Here is a 16,859-nt window from a genome sequence, read left to right as displayed (position 1 = left end):
AGTAACACCATCATACTACGGGACTTTAACACCCCACTTTCACCAATGGACAGATCATCCAAAATGAAAATAAATGAGAAAACACAAGTGTTAAAGAATACATTAAACAAGATGGACTTAATTGATATTTATAGGATGTTCCATCCAAAGACAACATAATACAGTTTCTTCTCAAGTGCTCATGGAACTTTCTCCAGGATAGATCATATCTTGGGTCACAAATCAAGCCTTGGTAAATTAAAGAAAACTGAAATTGTATCAACTATAGTTTCTGACCAAAACACTATGAGACTAGATATCAATTACAGGAAAAAAATCAAAAAACAATACAAACACATGGAGACTAAACAATACACTACTAAATAACCAAGAGATCACTGAAGAAATCAAAGAGGAATTCAAAAAATACCTAGAAACAAATGACAATGAAAACACAATGACCCAAAATCTATGGGATGCAGCAAAAGCAGGTCTAAGAGGGAAGTTTATAGCAATCCTACCTTAAGACACAAGAAACATCTCAAATAAACAACCTAACCTTACACCTAAAGCAATTAGAGACAGAAGAAAAAAAAAAAAACATAGTTATCAGAAGGAAAGAAATCATAAAGATCAGATAAGAAGTAAAAGAAAAAGAAATGAAGGAAACAAGAGCAAAGATCAATAAAATTAAAAGCTGGTTCTTTGAGAAGATAAACAAAATTGATAAACCATTAGCCAGACTCATTAAGAAAAAATCGGAGAAGACTTAAATCAGTAGAATTAGAAATGGAAAAGGAGAAGTAACAACTGACATGGAAGAAATACAAATGATCATGAGAGATAATTACAAGCAACTCTATGCCAATAAAATGGACAACCTGGAAGAAATGGACAAATTCTTAGAAATGCACAACCTTCCGAGACTGAAACAGGAAGAAATATGAACAGACCAATCACAAGCACTGAAATTGAAACTGTGGTTTAAAATCTTCCAAAAAACAAAAGCCCAGGACCAGATGGCTTCACAGGAGAATTCTATCAAACATTTAGAGAAGAGCTAACACCTATCCTTCTCAAACTCTTCCAAAATATAGCAGAGTGTGGAACACTCACAAACTCATTCTATGAGGCCACCATCACCCTGATACCAAAACCAGACAAAGATGTCACAATAAAAGAAAACTACAGACCAATATCACTGATGAACATAGATGCAAAAATCCTCAACAAAATACAAGCAAACAGAACCCAACAGAACGTTAAAAGGATCATACACCATGATCAAGTGGGGTTTAACCCAGGAATGCAAGGATTCTTCAATATACGCAAATCAATCAATGTGATACACCATATAACAAATTGAAGGATAAAAACCGTATGATCATCTCAATAGATGCAGAGAAAGCTTTCGACAAAATCCAACACCCATTTATTGTAAAAACCCTCCAGAAAGTAGGCACAGAGGGAACCTGCCTCAACATAATAAAGGCCATATATGACAAACCCACAGCCAACATCATTCTCAATGGTGAAAACCTGAAACCATTTCCTCTAAGATCAGTGTCAAGACAAGGTTGCCCACTCTCACCAGTATTATTCAACATAGTTCTGGAAGTTTTAGCCTCAGCAATCAGAGGAGAAAAAGAAATAAAAGGAATCCAATTCGGAAAAGAAGAAGTAAAGCTGTCACTGTTTGCAGATGACATGATACTCTACATAGAGAATCCTAAAGATGTTACCAGAAAACTAATAGAGATAATCAATGAATCTGGTAAAGTATCAGGACACAAACTTAATGCACAGAAACCTCTTTCATTCCTATACTCTAATGAAGAAAAATTTGAAAGAGAAATTAAGGAAACACCCCCTTTTAACATTGCAACAAAAAGAATAAAATATCTAGGAATAACCCTAACTAAGGAGACAAAAGACCTGTATGCAGAAAACTATAAGACACCAATGAAAGAAATTAAAGATGATACAAATAGATGGAGAGATATACCATGTTCTTGGATTGGAAGAATCAACATTGTGAAAATGACTATACTACCCAAAGCAATCTAAAGATTCAGTGAAATCCCTATCAAACTACCACTGGCATTTTTCACAGACCCTGAATAGCCAAAGCAATCTTGAGAAAGAAAAATGGAGCTGGAGGAATCAGGCTCCCTGACTTCAGATTATACTACAAAGCTACAGTAATCAAGAGAGTATGGTACTGGCACAAAAACAAAAATATAGATCAGTGGAACAGGATAGAAAACCCAGAGATAACCCCACACACCTATGGTCACCTTATTTTTGATAAAGGAGGCAAGAATATACAATGGAGAAAACACTGCCTCTTCAATAAGTGGTGCTGGGAAAACTGGACAGATATATGTAAAAGAATGAAATTAGAACACTCCTTAACACTATACACAAAAATAAACTCAGAATAGATTAAAGACCTAAATATAAGTCCAGACACTATAAAACTCTTAGAGGAAAACATAGGTAGAATACTCTATGACATAAATCACAGCAAGATCCTTTTTGACCCACCTCCTAGAGAGATGGAAATAAAAACAAAAATTAAGAAATGGGACCTAATGAAACTTAAAAGCTTTTGCACAGCAAAGGAAACCATAAATAAGAAGAAAAGACAGCCCTCAGAATGGGAGAAAATATTTGCAAATGAAGCAACTGACAAAGGATTAATCTCCAAGACTTACAAGCAGCTCATGCAGCTCCATATCAATAAAACAAAGAACCCAATCCATAAGTGGACAGAAGACCTAAATAGACATTTCTCCAAAGAAGATATACAAATTGTTAACAAATACATGAAAGAATGCTCAACATCACTAATCATTAGAGAAATGCAAATCAAAACTACATTGAGGTCACCTCACACTGGTCAGAATGGCCATCATAAAATCTCCAAACAAAAAATGCCTGAGAGGGTGTGGAGAAAAGGGAACCCTTCTCCCTTGGTGGGAATGTAAATTGATACAGCCACGGTGGAGAAGAGTGTGGAAGTTCCTTAAAAATGTAAAAATAGAACTACCATATGACCCAGCAATCCCACTACTGGGCATATACCCTGAGAAAACCATAATTCAAAAAGAGTCACGTACCACAATGTTCATTGCAGCTCTACTTACAATAGCCAGGACATGGAAGCAACCTAAGTGTCCATCGAAGAGATCAATGGATAAAGAAGATGTGGCACATATATACAGTGGAATATTACTCAGCCATAAAAAGAAACGAAATTGAGGTATTTGTAGTGAGGTGGATGGACTTAGAGTCTGTCATACAGAGTGAAGTAAGTCAGAAAGAGAAAAACAAATACCATATGCTAACACATATATATGGAATCTAAAAAAAAAAAAAAAAAAAAAAAGGTCATTAAGATCCTAGGAGCAGGATGGGAATAAAGATGCAGACCTACTAGAGAATGGACTTGAGGACACGTGGAGGGGGAAGGGTAAGCTGGGACAAAGTGAGAGAGTGGCATGGACATATATACACCACCAAATGTAAAACCGATAGCTAGTGGGAAGCAGCCAAGTAGCACAGGGAGATCAGTTCGCTGCTTTGTGACCACCTAGAGGGTTGGCATAGGGAGGGTGGGAGGGAGGGAGATGCAAGAGGGAAGAGATATGGAGATATATGTATATGTATAGCTGATTCACTTTGTTATAAAGCAGAAACTAACACACCATTTTAAAGCAATTATACTCCAATAAAGATGTTAAAAAAAAAAACCCATAAAACCATATATCTCACTTTTGCCAGGAAGCACACACTAATTCAGTACAAAATTTATTACTCTCCTGGCCTGAGTTTTGGTATATTTACTTCCATTCCCTCTTTTTCTCTCCAGTCCCCAAACTCTGACCCTGTTTCTGTTTGACAAATATCTTTTATGTATGCCTCTTGCTACATCAAGACCATGTTGGATGCAGGTAAGGGAACAACACAAAATAGCTGGAAAGTGTTAGAAAGAAAATAATCAGAGTCAGGAAACTTTGGTACAATCTCCACGTCCTTTTGATAATTGCCTGATCTTGAGCAAACCATTTAATTTATTGAACCTTTGCCTCCTCACCTCTAAAACCAAGATGCCATGACTTATCTCTCAAGCATTGTGAATATCTGACAGGATAATTCTTGTGAAAAATACAAGGAAGCATGGTGATATGGTTCACCTGTCTGCCAATATAGGGGCACAGGAGCTGAGGTCAATGAAGAAGCAGGTCTGAGGGTCCCCACCCTCAGATTTGAGGACCTCATTGATCTTTATCCATCACATTTTCTCTGACCTGCATTTCCTTTTTGAACTTGGTGGGTATTCCCCCTAATGAAAGCAGAGCTCCTGCTGTCAGGAATCAAGGGCTCAGCAAGAAGCCTCTGAAAGTGTCTTATAAGGCCTAGCTGTGTATTAACTAGCAGTCTCAGAACCCTAGGTCTACCTTTTTTTGTCCACCCTTAGAGAAAAAGTTCCAGGCCACCCCAGTGAACAAGCTTCCAATAGAATCTAACTGATGCTCCTATTCTCCACCTCCTTAACTTCCATGACAATTTGTTCCCTTTAATTTTTAAAATTTATTATATGTTGTAAAATACCAAAAAAAATCAGGCAATAATATACACCAATGTCTCCCTCACACTTTTGGAAGAGAAGTTGACATGCTAAATGTGCCAGGATCTCCTTCTTTAAGAAATATAAATAAATATTACAGGTAGAACTGAAGTTCTACTCCCCATCCTTCTCCTTATCATCCCCTCCCTTGAGGTACCTCACTTCTAGAGTTGGTATAAATCATTGGCATGCATCATTTTGGTTTTGTACCCATAATCCCCATAAATTATTGTTTAGGGTGTGGTTAAAGTTATGTAAAATGTATTTAGTCATATCCATACTTTTCAGCTTGCTTTTCTCCTTTATCATATTGCAGACTCAATTCATTTTAACTGCTATGTAGTATACCCTTATAAATTATCATTGATTCATCCATTCCTCTACTAAAAAATAGTTGGAGTCCACCACTTTTTTTTTAGCCATTTCAAATTGTGCTGCAATGAAGATTCTTGTGTAGATCTCATTGTTTATGCACTAGGATATCTAATTTTTTAAAAAAATCTAGAATGGATGCCTAAAAGTAGAATTGCTTAATTATAGAATATGCCTATCTTGAAATAAATTAGATCGTTCTAAAGTGGTTATAACAGTTTGAACCACCATACCCTATGCCCACAGCTGGTGCAATCAGATTTTAAAATATGTGCATATGATGTGTTTGAAATGGTATGCTTCTGCAATTTTAATTTCCCCTGAATCCCAGTGAGGCTGAGCAAATTTTTCAGATATTTATGGCTATTTTAGTTTCACCATCTATAAACAGGCTTGTTTACACAGTTTGTACAGCAAATGGTTTATTAGATTATTTGAATATTTTTGGTACCAGGGAATTTGACTCCTGCCAGAGAAGCTCAATCCATTTTCTTATACTTTCTTAAGAGAAGTTTCGTCTTTAAGGTTAAATCCAAATCTTCACTGTTATTTCCACCCAGTACACTGGTTTTGCATTCTAAGATGACAAAGAATAAGTCTGACCTTATGACTGCCTTACATATTCACTTGTTTATTTGTTTGTTCATTCATTCACTTTAGCAAAAGCTAATTGAGTACTCACTGACGTCAGGAATAAAACATAGGTTATACCATCAAGGAGATATGGTTTAATAGGGGAGACAGACATTGAATCAACTAATAACACAATAACATGATAAACCAAATAATAGTGGTATGTACAGGAAACAAATGACAGAAAGAGGATGATTTCAAAACATATTTACTATTTTGCCACACCATTTATTAAAATATTGATGTTTATATAAAAATTATTTGTGATAAACAGCCATTGCCACAAGCCCCTTCTTTATCTCCTCTCCCCCAATCACCTGGCTACCCTGACCCCTTCCAGGGATAGTTCCCCAATATCTCTATACTAATTGAAGGAGTGACACTAGTGAAGTATGCTCTAGGACCCTGCTCCTGTGCTAGAGTCGACCTCTGTTTTGAATGATTGGTGCCCAGGCCTACTCTAACATATTTTGACTGTCTCATCTGGAAGGGGGCTACCTTCACTTACGACCTGGTTTCAGGTATTTTCACCACCCTAGTTACTCTCTTTCAGGTTTGTCTTTTCTTTTTTTTAATTGAAGTATAGTTTATTTAAAACACTGTATTAGTTTCAGGTGTACAGCATGGTGATTCTATTTATTTGCAGATTATATTCCATTATAGGTTATTACAAGATATTGGATATATTTCCCTGTGTTATACAGTAAATCCTTGTTGCTTATCTATTTTATGTACAGTAGTTTGTATCTGTCAGCCCCATTTGTCCTCCCCCCCCCCCTTCCCCTCTGGTAACCATGTTTGTTTTCTATGTCTGTGAATCTGTTTCTGTTTTGTATATAGATTCATATGTATTAATTTTTAGATTCCAAGTATAAGTGGTATCATATAGTATTTTTCTTTATCTGACTTATTTCACTAAACACAATATTCTCTAGGTCCATCCACATTGCTGAAAATGGCAATATTTCATTCTTTTTTATAGCTGAGTAATATTCCATTAAATATATATACATATATACATATACATATATACATACATACATATATATGTATATATATACACTCACACGTTCTTATGCTAATCATCCATTGATAGCTGTCAGGCTTGTCTTTATCCCTCATAAATTATAGCACCCAAAACAATACTTAGGTTTATGAAGAAATGGTCTAAGCACAATGCTTGTCATATTTTACTGTGTGTATGAAACATCTAAGGATCTTGTTAAAATGTAGATTATGATTCAGGAGGTCTGGGATGGGGCCTGAGATTCCGTATTTCAAACAACTTGCCAGATCATGCCAGTGCTGCTGGTCTGAGGACAACATTTTGAGTAGCGAGGGTCTCACCAACTTGGAATATAATGGTACTAACACTATCCTAAGTCTTAAACAACAGTGCTAACAACCCAGGCCAATGTCACATCAACTTTTTGGCAAGTGTCATACTAAGGACAGATATTGACCTAAGTCTTCTAAGTCTTTTTAGGAAGAGTTGAGGTTAAAGTCAACTCTTTCTCATCTTTCGTGTGTGTTAGTATGTTTTTGTACAAACATATAACTCTGCATCCACACTAATTTGGAGGCTAGTGATTTTGCATCCTGATTCTTACTCAACCAGGTCAGTTTATAGAGAAGATATATCCAAAGTTGCTTCCAACAATGCACTTGAGCTTCTGCTACCCTGTCTAAAGGTCCATTGCTAAATTAAAGCAATCCTCCAGTGAGCTAAAGTTCTAAGACAAACTATTACAATGTTTCAGTCATTATTTTAGCAAAGATTTTTTGAGCACTCATATCTGGCAGTCACTGTTTTAGGTACAAAGACAAGTGCCTTCTCTCATGGAGCTTACATCTTTCTGGGACCAGATATATATATAGCTGAATAAATAAACAAGAACTTCATATGCCAAGAATAATAGCAAGAGGTGAAAGTGGCAAGGTGGCTACCATGGATTGGGTGGTGAGAAAAGGCCTCTTAGAGATGATATCGTTTAGTCTGAGATCCGGATTAGAAGGAAGAAATCATATATAGATGACAAGGGAAAAAATGCAAGTAGAGAAAATAGATGGTACTGGACCCTGAAGCAGGAAAGTGCTTAACATGTTCACAGATCAAAATGGCTAGTAAGCTGCCCTAGAGCATAATGAGTGGGGGTAGGGGGTGGTACACACTGACATTGAGGAAGTAGGAAGGGACCAGATCCTGTTGGCTACATACGTCAGGGTAAGGAGATTAAATTTTATTCTAAGTGTGATATGCAGCAATTAGAGATCCTTGACATCTTTGGATTTGTTTTAGAGGTAGAGTCCGGAAAGCTTGCCTTCATACTGAATTACTAGGTATCTAGAATTACTTTGATTTTGGGGGCTTTAGTAATCAGTTGGGTGTTCAGGCTATTTACCTGGTTGGGGAAAGTTGTAGTGTGGAGGACGTTTGAGGGTAAAAGGCAAGAGTTTCATTTAACCATGGTAAATTTGAGATGCTGGCTAGACATCCACGTGTAAATGCCAAGTCAGCTGTGGGAAACAGAGTCCTGGAGAACTGGCTAGCTATTGGAGCTGGGGTGAAAGAACCTAGGTGGTTACTAGGGCAGACCCACACCAGATGCCACACTTACAGATTGATTAGAGAAGGCCAGCCAAGGAATTTGAAGAGTTGCCAATTAAAGACGAGGAAGAATAAAGTGTGGAGTCTTGTGAGCTCTAAGAAGTGGTTCAAGGAGGCAGTAGCGAACCATATCTGATGCCACTGTAAGGTCATGGTAGATAAGAACAGAGCATCCATCACCTACCAAATTTGGCAACACAGAGATTACTGGTGACCCTGACAACAGTGGCTGTAGAGGAGTGATGGGGAAGGAAATCTATCAGGTGAGTTGGGAAGAGAATGCTAATGAGGAAGTGGAATAGTGCTTTTAGACAAATATCTCAAGATTTTATGTGAAGCGAGCAAAGAGTAAGAGCTGGAGGGAAAAAAGAGATCAATTTTTTTTCACAGGAGATCCCAGAGCATATTTGTATGATAATGGGAATGAAGAGGGATAATATGATGATTCAGGAGTGAAGGAAGATATTGCAGGAGCAAAAACATTGAGACGGTAAAAGAGATTGGGATCTAGATCGATAGCATTCGGATTGGTTTTTAATAGTTAGATAGACACTGTCTTCATAGAAATAGGAGGGAAAGAAAAGAGACAGTATATCAACACAGGTGGTTTTGGCATTGAAAAGATGAAGGGTTCCTATCTTCCTCCATTTTCTCTATGTTTGAGATCAAAAAGGTACAACGTATTCTCAAGTGCAACAGCACTCTCAAGAAGAACAGACAAGCCAACATCTGGCATGACCCTACCATAACTACAAAAGAAAACAAACAAACAATTCTTTGTGAAAGTGGGCAAAAGAGAGGCAAGCAGCTTCTAAACAGAGTAATCAGGGAGAGGAAATGAAATGTAATATCCCCTACAGCATTTAAACCTTTCAAAATTCTTGAAATATGTCTTGTCATATCCCACTTCCCCCATTACCATTCCTGACTCTTGAAATACCCTCTTCCTCACAGCCTTTTCCCTATACCCTGCCTCTCATTTGGTATGTTGATAATCTCTTTCATCCTCAAACATATCTCACCCATCAAGCCTTTTCTGATATCCACCCAATGCCCCCGCCCCCCATCATTGGTACCTGTCTTGCCCTCCTTTGATTTCTCAGTCTTACTATATCGCTTATCAAAGTCTTTCCTATATTATAGTTTTGTACCCTTTGAAGGAAATAATTGTCCTGATTGCCAACTATGCCTTCTAAATATTTTTTTTTTGCTACTCTGACTCATGGTCTCAATATCAACTGTTCCCTTTTCCACACAGTTGTCAACTCAGATCTTTAATAGATTCCCATAAGAAGTCTAGTCTCAGCAAGCCTGAGTAAGGTTTAAGCTAGTGCTGTCATTCAGTTGGGAGGATTTTAGGATGCATGTCAATGTCCTCCAGTAATGAGATACTGGTGAGGGCTAGGTCCCTTCCCCCATAACTGGTCACTATATGGGATGCTTCAATATATACATGTCTCCAACTGATTTCTACAACACATACAGACCTGTATTCACGAGCATATACACAAAAGTTTTTACTTTCTTTGTGAGGTGGTAAAGCACCATCTCTCTGTTCTTTGAGGCACTTTCAGAAGGATCCTTGTGTGAAAGGGTTACTTGAGCCAAACACTATGTGTCACTTGAGCTGACACTATGTCAGCAGCAAAATCCAGCCAATCTTCTAGTTGGAATCAGGCAACCAAACCTTCTATTAAGAAGCTGGATATAGGACCAAGCTAAGGGCACCACTAGAAAGGAGTGCAAGGGTTTGGGGCTTGCTAGATCCTCATACCTCATTCACTCAAGGGCAGTTGTGACCATATGGTACCTCTAGTCAATCCACATGTTTTGAATAACATTCATTTCACCAATAAAAAAAAAAATATTTCTAACATTTCTTGTGCTAATCCACAAAGTCTCTAGGTGTAGATTTAGATATGGAGTGTTGACTGCTTATCACGGCTGCCTTTTAACTGTTGACTCCTAGTCATTGTCTCTCAAATGCTACCCTCTGGAGTATGTATTCTTTTCCAAGGCACTTCAAATGTTAGCTGTTCCCAGGGTATGGATAAAATTAAGCTAAACTCATATAGCACAAGATTTAAATAGGAATGTTCTAAAGTAATTTGTAGGTACACTAGTTAATGAATTCCTTCCTTCCTCCTTCTCTCCCTCTCTCTCTTTCTCTTCTGCTCTTTTTTTCTTGGTAGTCTGCACTGAAGAGTGATGAAGTCATGAAGAATGATCATATTTTGGAGTTCATGGCATTTCACTAAAAATTAAAATCCACAGACAATTCTTTTCTCCAAAATCCCTCCTTAGCCACCCTGCCACATATGACTCTCTTTTCCTGGATCCTGTTCCTTCCCTTGTGGAATTTTAAATTACTTTCCCTCATATTCCGCACTCCCTCAGTTCTTAACAGGCAAACCCAAACACCAAGATTTTCAGGAAAACAAAGGCACTTAAAACATGCCCCCACCCCTTACTAAGCAATTTTTCTGAGCATTTCTCCAAAACAAATACAGTGTTCTCCTCAAGAAGAATGTTGGTAAATAAAATTTTCTCAACTGCATTACAGATTTAAGAATGAGAAATGATTCTTAATTTTAAGAATTAAAATTAAGCAAAATCCAAAATGCATCTTATCCCAGATATACACTCACTTACCCCACCCTATATGGAAGACAGTTAATCTTGACATGAATATAAATTCATGGATTCAGGGATTGCATTTATTAGATTTTTTACCTGCTATCCACATGCCCTCATCACTTCTTTTTTTAAAATTATTTCAGCTTTATTGAGATATAATTGACAAAATTGTAAGATATTTAAAGTATACATCATGATGATTTGATATGCGTATACATTGTGAAAGGATCCTCCCCATCTAGTTAATTAACATATGCATCACCCCACATATTTATCTCTTTTTTTTTTTTTCTTCTGTTTTTGGTGAGAACATTTAAGTTCTACTCTCTTAGCAAAATGCAGTGTTATCAACTATAGTCATGGTTTACATTAGATCCTCAGATCTTATTCATCTTAACCTTTCCCTATTTCCCCCAACCCCCAGCCCTTGGCAACTACTTTTCTACTCTCTGTTTCTATGAGTCTGACTTTTTAAAAATTCCACATATAAGGGATATCATGCAATATTTGTCTTTCTCTGGCTTATTTCACTTAGCATAAACCCTCAAGGTCCATCCATGTTGTCAAAAATGGCAGGATTTCCTTTTTTCTCATACCTGAAGGATATTCCATTTTATATATATATACCACGTCAGCTTTATTCACTCATCTGTTAATGGATGCTTAGGTTGTTTCCACACCTTGGCTGTTGTGAATAATGCCTCAGTGAACATGGGGATGCAAATACCTCTTTGATATACTGTTTTCATCTCCTTTGGATATATACCCAGAAGCTGGATTGATGGATCAACCTCTTCACTTCTTTTTTTTTTATCTTTGACTTTAAGTTTTTAGAATTGTAGGGCTCAGTCTAAGGTGATAAGAATAACTTGGAGAGATTTTGAAACTACCCAAAAACCTCCCCTGATCTTCTAATCAGCATCTGAGAGGTGACACCAAAAATCTGTGTTTTATAAACAATTTCCCGAGGTAGTTTTAGCACCTGGCCCTGATTAAGCTATTTAGCACCAGAGGAAAGCTCTATGGTTTTCTTCCTTTTGGTGCCAGTATACTGCCTCCTGTGATCAGGTAGAGACTTAAGGCTTTGCGGTGACTATAAGAGTAACTCTATTACTTGCTCCTTTAGCAGCTTCCTTCTAATCACTCTCCCAGGTGTCCACAGCACAATCCACAGTGACAGCCAGGTTTGTGCTCATCTGCACATTTGTCACTTTATTAGGTGTCACCCTGATCTCGTTATTGTCCCCACTCAGGAGGCTGGTCAGCCGTGCTCAAGAATAGGTCAGCCCCTTCCTACTCCGAGAGTCTCAGTTAACCTGCCTGTGTCTGAGACTCTGACCCTTAATAGGGAAAATCGAACTTTGCTAACTACCCAACTGCATAAACAAGTGGAATGATGCACCATGACTTTTTGGGCAGCTAGGTGCTGCTTGCCAAGACTATGGTGATTTCATCTTTGAAGTTTTCCTTCAGCCACAGACCTGGGGACTACTGCTTGGTGAGTGATTCACACACACAAAATGAGGAATGCAGCTCAGTACATTTCTTCATCCATGGCTGTCTCATTTGTTTCAGTACCATGGTCTAAGTTTCTCCTTACCACACAAGATGGTCCCCTCACTTGATCAGTTAGTTTGATATGACTTCACACTGGTGTGGGTGCTGTGTCACATGTTAAATGTCTCCACATGTGCAGGGAGCCAGCCTGAGGCAGTAGCACTATCTCAGACTTTGGAGCCAGCTGATCTGGGTTCAAATCCCAGCTTTGCCACTTGAAGTGCTGTGGCCTTGGGCCAATGACCACACTTGACTGAGATTCCACTTGGTATCTACAAAATGGAGATAATAATAAAATGATAACTGCCAAAGGAATCTATTGGAATTAAATAAGATGATGTTAGACACATATGTTAGACACGATACAGGCTTATTATTCTTTTGGCTCCCCTTACAAAGGAGGGCAGAGTCCACATCACACCCCCTGCCTTCTTTTTATCTTTCTTCCTCAAAGGAGAACACAAATAACAGTAATTACTGGGAGAACTTCATCGAAATATCAATTTCTCCACCCCTAGATCAACCCTTTTTTAAATCTCCAACTTTATCTCCCCTCTCTTCCTCTCTCAGTGACTTCCCTGAGTGTCTCTAAGATGGTGGACTCAGGTGAGGCAAGTAAGGTGTCTAGGGTGCACAGTTTAAGGAGGTGCTCAATCTCTCACCCAATCCTGGGAGCACGTGCTCCCTCTAGTATTGACCTGCTGGGGATTTCACTTCCTTCAATTCATCGTGTGCTGCACTGAGGACAACCATTTCCTTTCTCCCAGTAGTTTAGATATAGTTTAGATTAATCAACAGTAGAGCTCAGGCAAGTTTTCTCACTGGGGTGAATATAAAAATACAGGTTCCTGAGCCCCATCCCAGACCTTTAAAGGTACAACTGACACTTGAACCACATAGCTGGAACTGCGCAGGTCCACTTTTGAGCAGATTTTTTTCAATAAATAGGTATTACAGATATTACATGATCCATGGTTTGTTGAATCTGCCGATGCAGAATCATGGCTATTGAGGGTCAACTGTAAGTTATACACAGATTTTCAACTTTGTGGGGGTCAGTTTCCCTAACCCCCATGTTGTCCAAGAGTCAACTAATCACTACCCTGTCTGCATATTAGACTCACAGGAGGCCTAGACTCCACCTCCAGGGATTTTGGTTCAATTGATCTGGGGTGGGGCCAAATAGGTAAGCTTAAAAAGCTTTCTAGGTGATTTTTATAGATGATTAGGGTCAAGTCACTAAAATATGGTCAACGAATCTGCTCCCAGGTGATTCTTACACACACTACTTAAAAATCCACTGTCTTCTTGTTACACTCTCCAGCTCTGGAATAAGACTTAGGTTCAAATCCTTACTTACATGTGCACTGCTTACATTTGTAATAATTTACATATATAGTTTATATATATGATATAGTCTCTGATTTCCAGTTGCATGAACTTGGGCTAGTTACTTAAAATCCCTGTGTATCAGGAGACTATAAACAGCATCTATAGACTAAGTATATTATGAGGATTCAATGGAATATTGCATGTAAAGTGTTTAGCAGAGTTCTGGTATATAGTAAATGTTTAATAAATGTCAGCTGTTGTAACTACACATAGTAGTAGAACTTTAATAAAGGTTGAATTTCCTACAGTATTCTTTTCCTTTAGAATTTTTAATATACTTATTATTTTTAAAAAAATAGTCCAACTTGGCTCCTTAAATGAAGCAAAATGTCTTACTGGTGTTTGTTCCTCCAGCTTTTAGCACAGTGGCTGGCACACATCAGGGGTTCAATGCATGTTTCCCAAATGTATAAATGAATAAATTACCAGGGAATCTGTATTTGCCTTCACTCTCAAAGTCATCACGTCCATGTCTCAAGATTGTAAAAACCTCACTGACCATGGGGCCATTCATTCTGTCTCCAAATGTGGCCAACCTGCCCATGACTCTAATAAAGAGCAGACCTGATTTATGCGGCCTGTGGAATGAGCCAGGGAGGTGGAATCCTCCACCAGTGTTTTGTTTATCGCTGAGTCCCTGAAAATTGAATAGGAAGGGAGAGGGAGGTATGAAGAATGACTTAAGAACTACTCCCCATCACATTTGTTATGAGGTCCTTTCACTCTGGCAGAGTATGGCTGTCTGTTGCTGCTAATATGAAAATTATAAAATTGTTACAAAAACACATGGCAAGTCCCATGCCTGTGTCTTCTACCTGACTGCCACCAGACCTTGACAGTGATGGAGGAATAAGCAACCTGGATTTCAGGGGCTTAATTAATAAACTCTTATGGGCTGTGCTATAACTGTAATACTCCTTGGTGAATGACTGTAGTATATAAAGCAAAATGTGTTTCCTCCATTTGGTGGATATTTATTAAACGGTTTGTTTTAAAATATTTAGACTAATTTGGTTCTTTGTCTTATTTATTCATATTTATACATAAATTGAAAGCCCAACAGCTCAAAAGGATTGTATTAATTTGATTGCCCTCTACTGGCCATAAGGTGAAGTACTGCCTGTTTTTGACCAGGTTCTAGAAAAGCTACAGCTATTTTTAGAAAGTACTGGGGTTTTAAACTCCAAGCTACTTTCTATTATAAGTATAGTAGAGAGACCAATCTAAACTAAACTCCAAACCATCTGTCTTATTTTTGAATATTCTAACTACTGAAAGGAGATCATCTGATTTAATATAGTTGGTGATTTATGAAGAAACATGGCCAGGAACCAGAAGACCTGAGTGCATATGGGCCTGTCTTCTCATCTGTGCAAGGAAGGTTGGGGTAAGACAGGTCCAAGGCTCCTTTTCATTCCAACTTCTGTGGTATAGAGACTATACCCCACGTTAGGAGCCCAGTGCCCTGAGGTCTAGACTTGATTCTAACTTTTATTCTTGCTGGAAAGTAAACAAAAGATGGGATGGAACCTCTAGAGCTCCTTTGAATTCTGATGTTATTTATGACCTAAGTCATACTTAAGCCTCAGCATATATAAATGACAGGAGAAATTCTCAGAAGGATAATTCCAGTTAAAATCCTTTAAAGATTTTTTTTTTCCTATGAAAATTCTCCAGAAAACACAGGGTTTATCCCTTATATAGCCACTTATACTTGTAACTAAAACTATTGTCTCCACATGAACAGTTTGAATGAACCCTAACATTTGTATTATCCAGAATATAGGGGAGGAAAAAAATGCAACACCAGACTCTAGATGCGGGTTCTTATATTTTGAAAAAAATTAAGTAAAGAGGCCTTCCAAGTTTGAGGAAGAACAGCTTCCTCTGAGTACTACATAGAAACATTTAGAAAAAAGCCAAACTACTTCCCTCTACAAAGTAGACCTACAATATAATCAGCAACCTTTTGCTTCCATCAGTCTGTGCTGGACTCCCCAGTCCCTGGTCACAGTGCAAAGGACACATTAGCTTAGACAAGGTGAGCACAGTTTAATCCCCAGCCTTGAAACAAATGCTAAGAGTATTTAAGAAAGTCAGAGCAAGGCAATGCTGAAGAATGTATTTTTCTACCACAAGGGAAACAGGAAATGCCACATAAATCAACATAAATCATTCATTGACTTAGCAATGATCTGGCCTAGTGAAAATTCACCAAGTTACAAGAATTAAAAACAAAAATCATGAAAAGGAGAGGAACAAAGATGGTGGAGTAGAAGGACGTGCTCTCACTCCCTCTTGCGAGAACACCAGAAACACAACTAGCTGCTGGACAATCATCGACAGGAAGAAACTGGAACGCACCAAAAAAGATACCCCACATCCAAAGACAAAGGAGAAGCCACAATGATATGGTAGGAGGGGCACAATCAGAGTAAAATCAATCCCATAACTGGTGGGTGGGTGACTCACAGACTGGCGAACACTTATACCACAGAAGTCCACCCACTGGAGTGAAGGTTCTGAGCCCCACGTCAGGCTTCCCAACCTGGGGGTCCGGCAACGGGAGGAGGAATTCATAGAGAATCAGACTTTGAAGCCTAGTGGGAATTGATTGCAGGACTTTGACAGGACTGGGGGAAACAGAGACCCCACTCTGGGAAGGCGCACACAAAATGGTGTGCACATCGGGACCCAGGGGAAGGAGCAGTGACCCCGGGGTGAGACTGAACCAGACCTACCTGCTAGTGTTGGAAGGTCTCCTGCAGAGGCAGAGGGTGGCTCTGTTTCACCGTGGGGACAAGGACACTGGCAACAGAAGTTCTGGGAAGTACTCCTTGGTGTGAGCCCTCCCAGAGACTGTTATTAGCCCCACCAAAGAGGCCAAGTAGGGTCCAGTGTTGGGTTGGCTCAGGCAAAACAACCAACAGGGAGGGAACCCAGCCCCACCCATCAACAGTCAAGTGGATTAAAGTTTTACTGAGCTCTTACCACCACAGCAAAACTCAGCTCTACCCACCACCAGAGCCTCCCATCAAGCCTCTTAGA

The 16,859-nt window shown here is 38.6% G+C and overlaps 1 protein-coding gene across 6 annotated transcripts in view; it reads right to left on the bottom strand.

Annotated features, from left to right (window-relative positions):
• The window catches only part of CA10 (carbonic anhydrase 10), a 622,534-nt gene that overhangs the window by 539,190 nt on the left and 66,485 nt on the right, over positions 1-16,859 (bottom strand). The window lies entirely within an intron of this gene.

Source organism: Balaenoptera acutorostrata, chromosome 20 (genome assembly GCF_949987535.1).
Source record: "Balaenoptera acutorostrata chromosome 20, mBalAcu1.1, whole genome shotgun sequence".
Lineage (NCBI taxonomy): Eukaryota > Metazoa > Chordata > Mammalia > Artiodactyla > Balaenopteridae > Balaenoptera > Balaenoptera acutorostrata.
The sequence above is the reverse complement of the archived record's forward strand: the minus strand, read 5'-3'. Positions and strand labels throughout refer to the sequence as shown.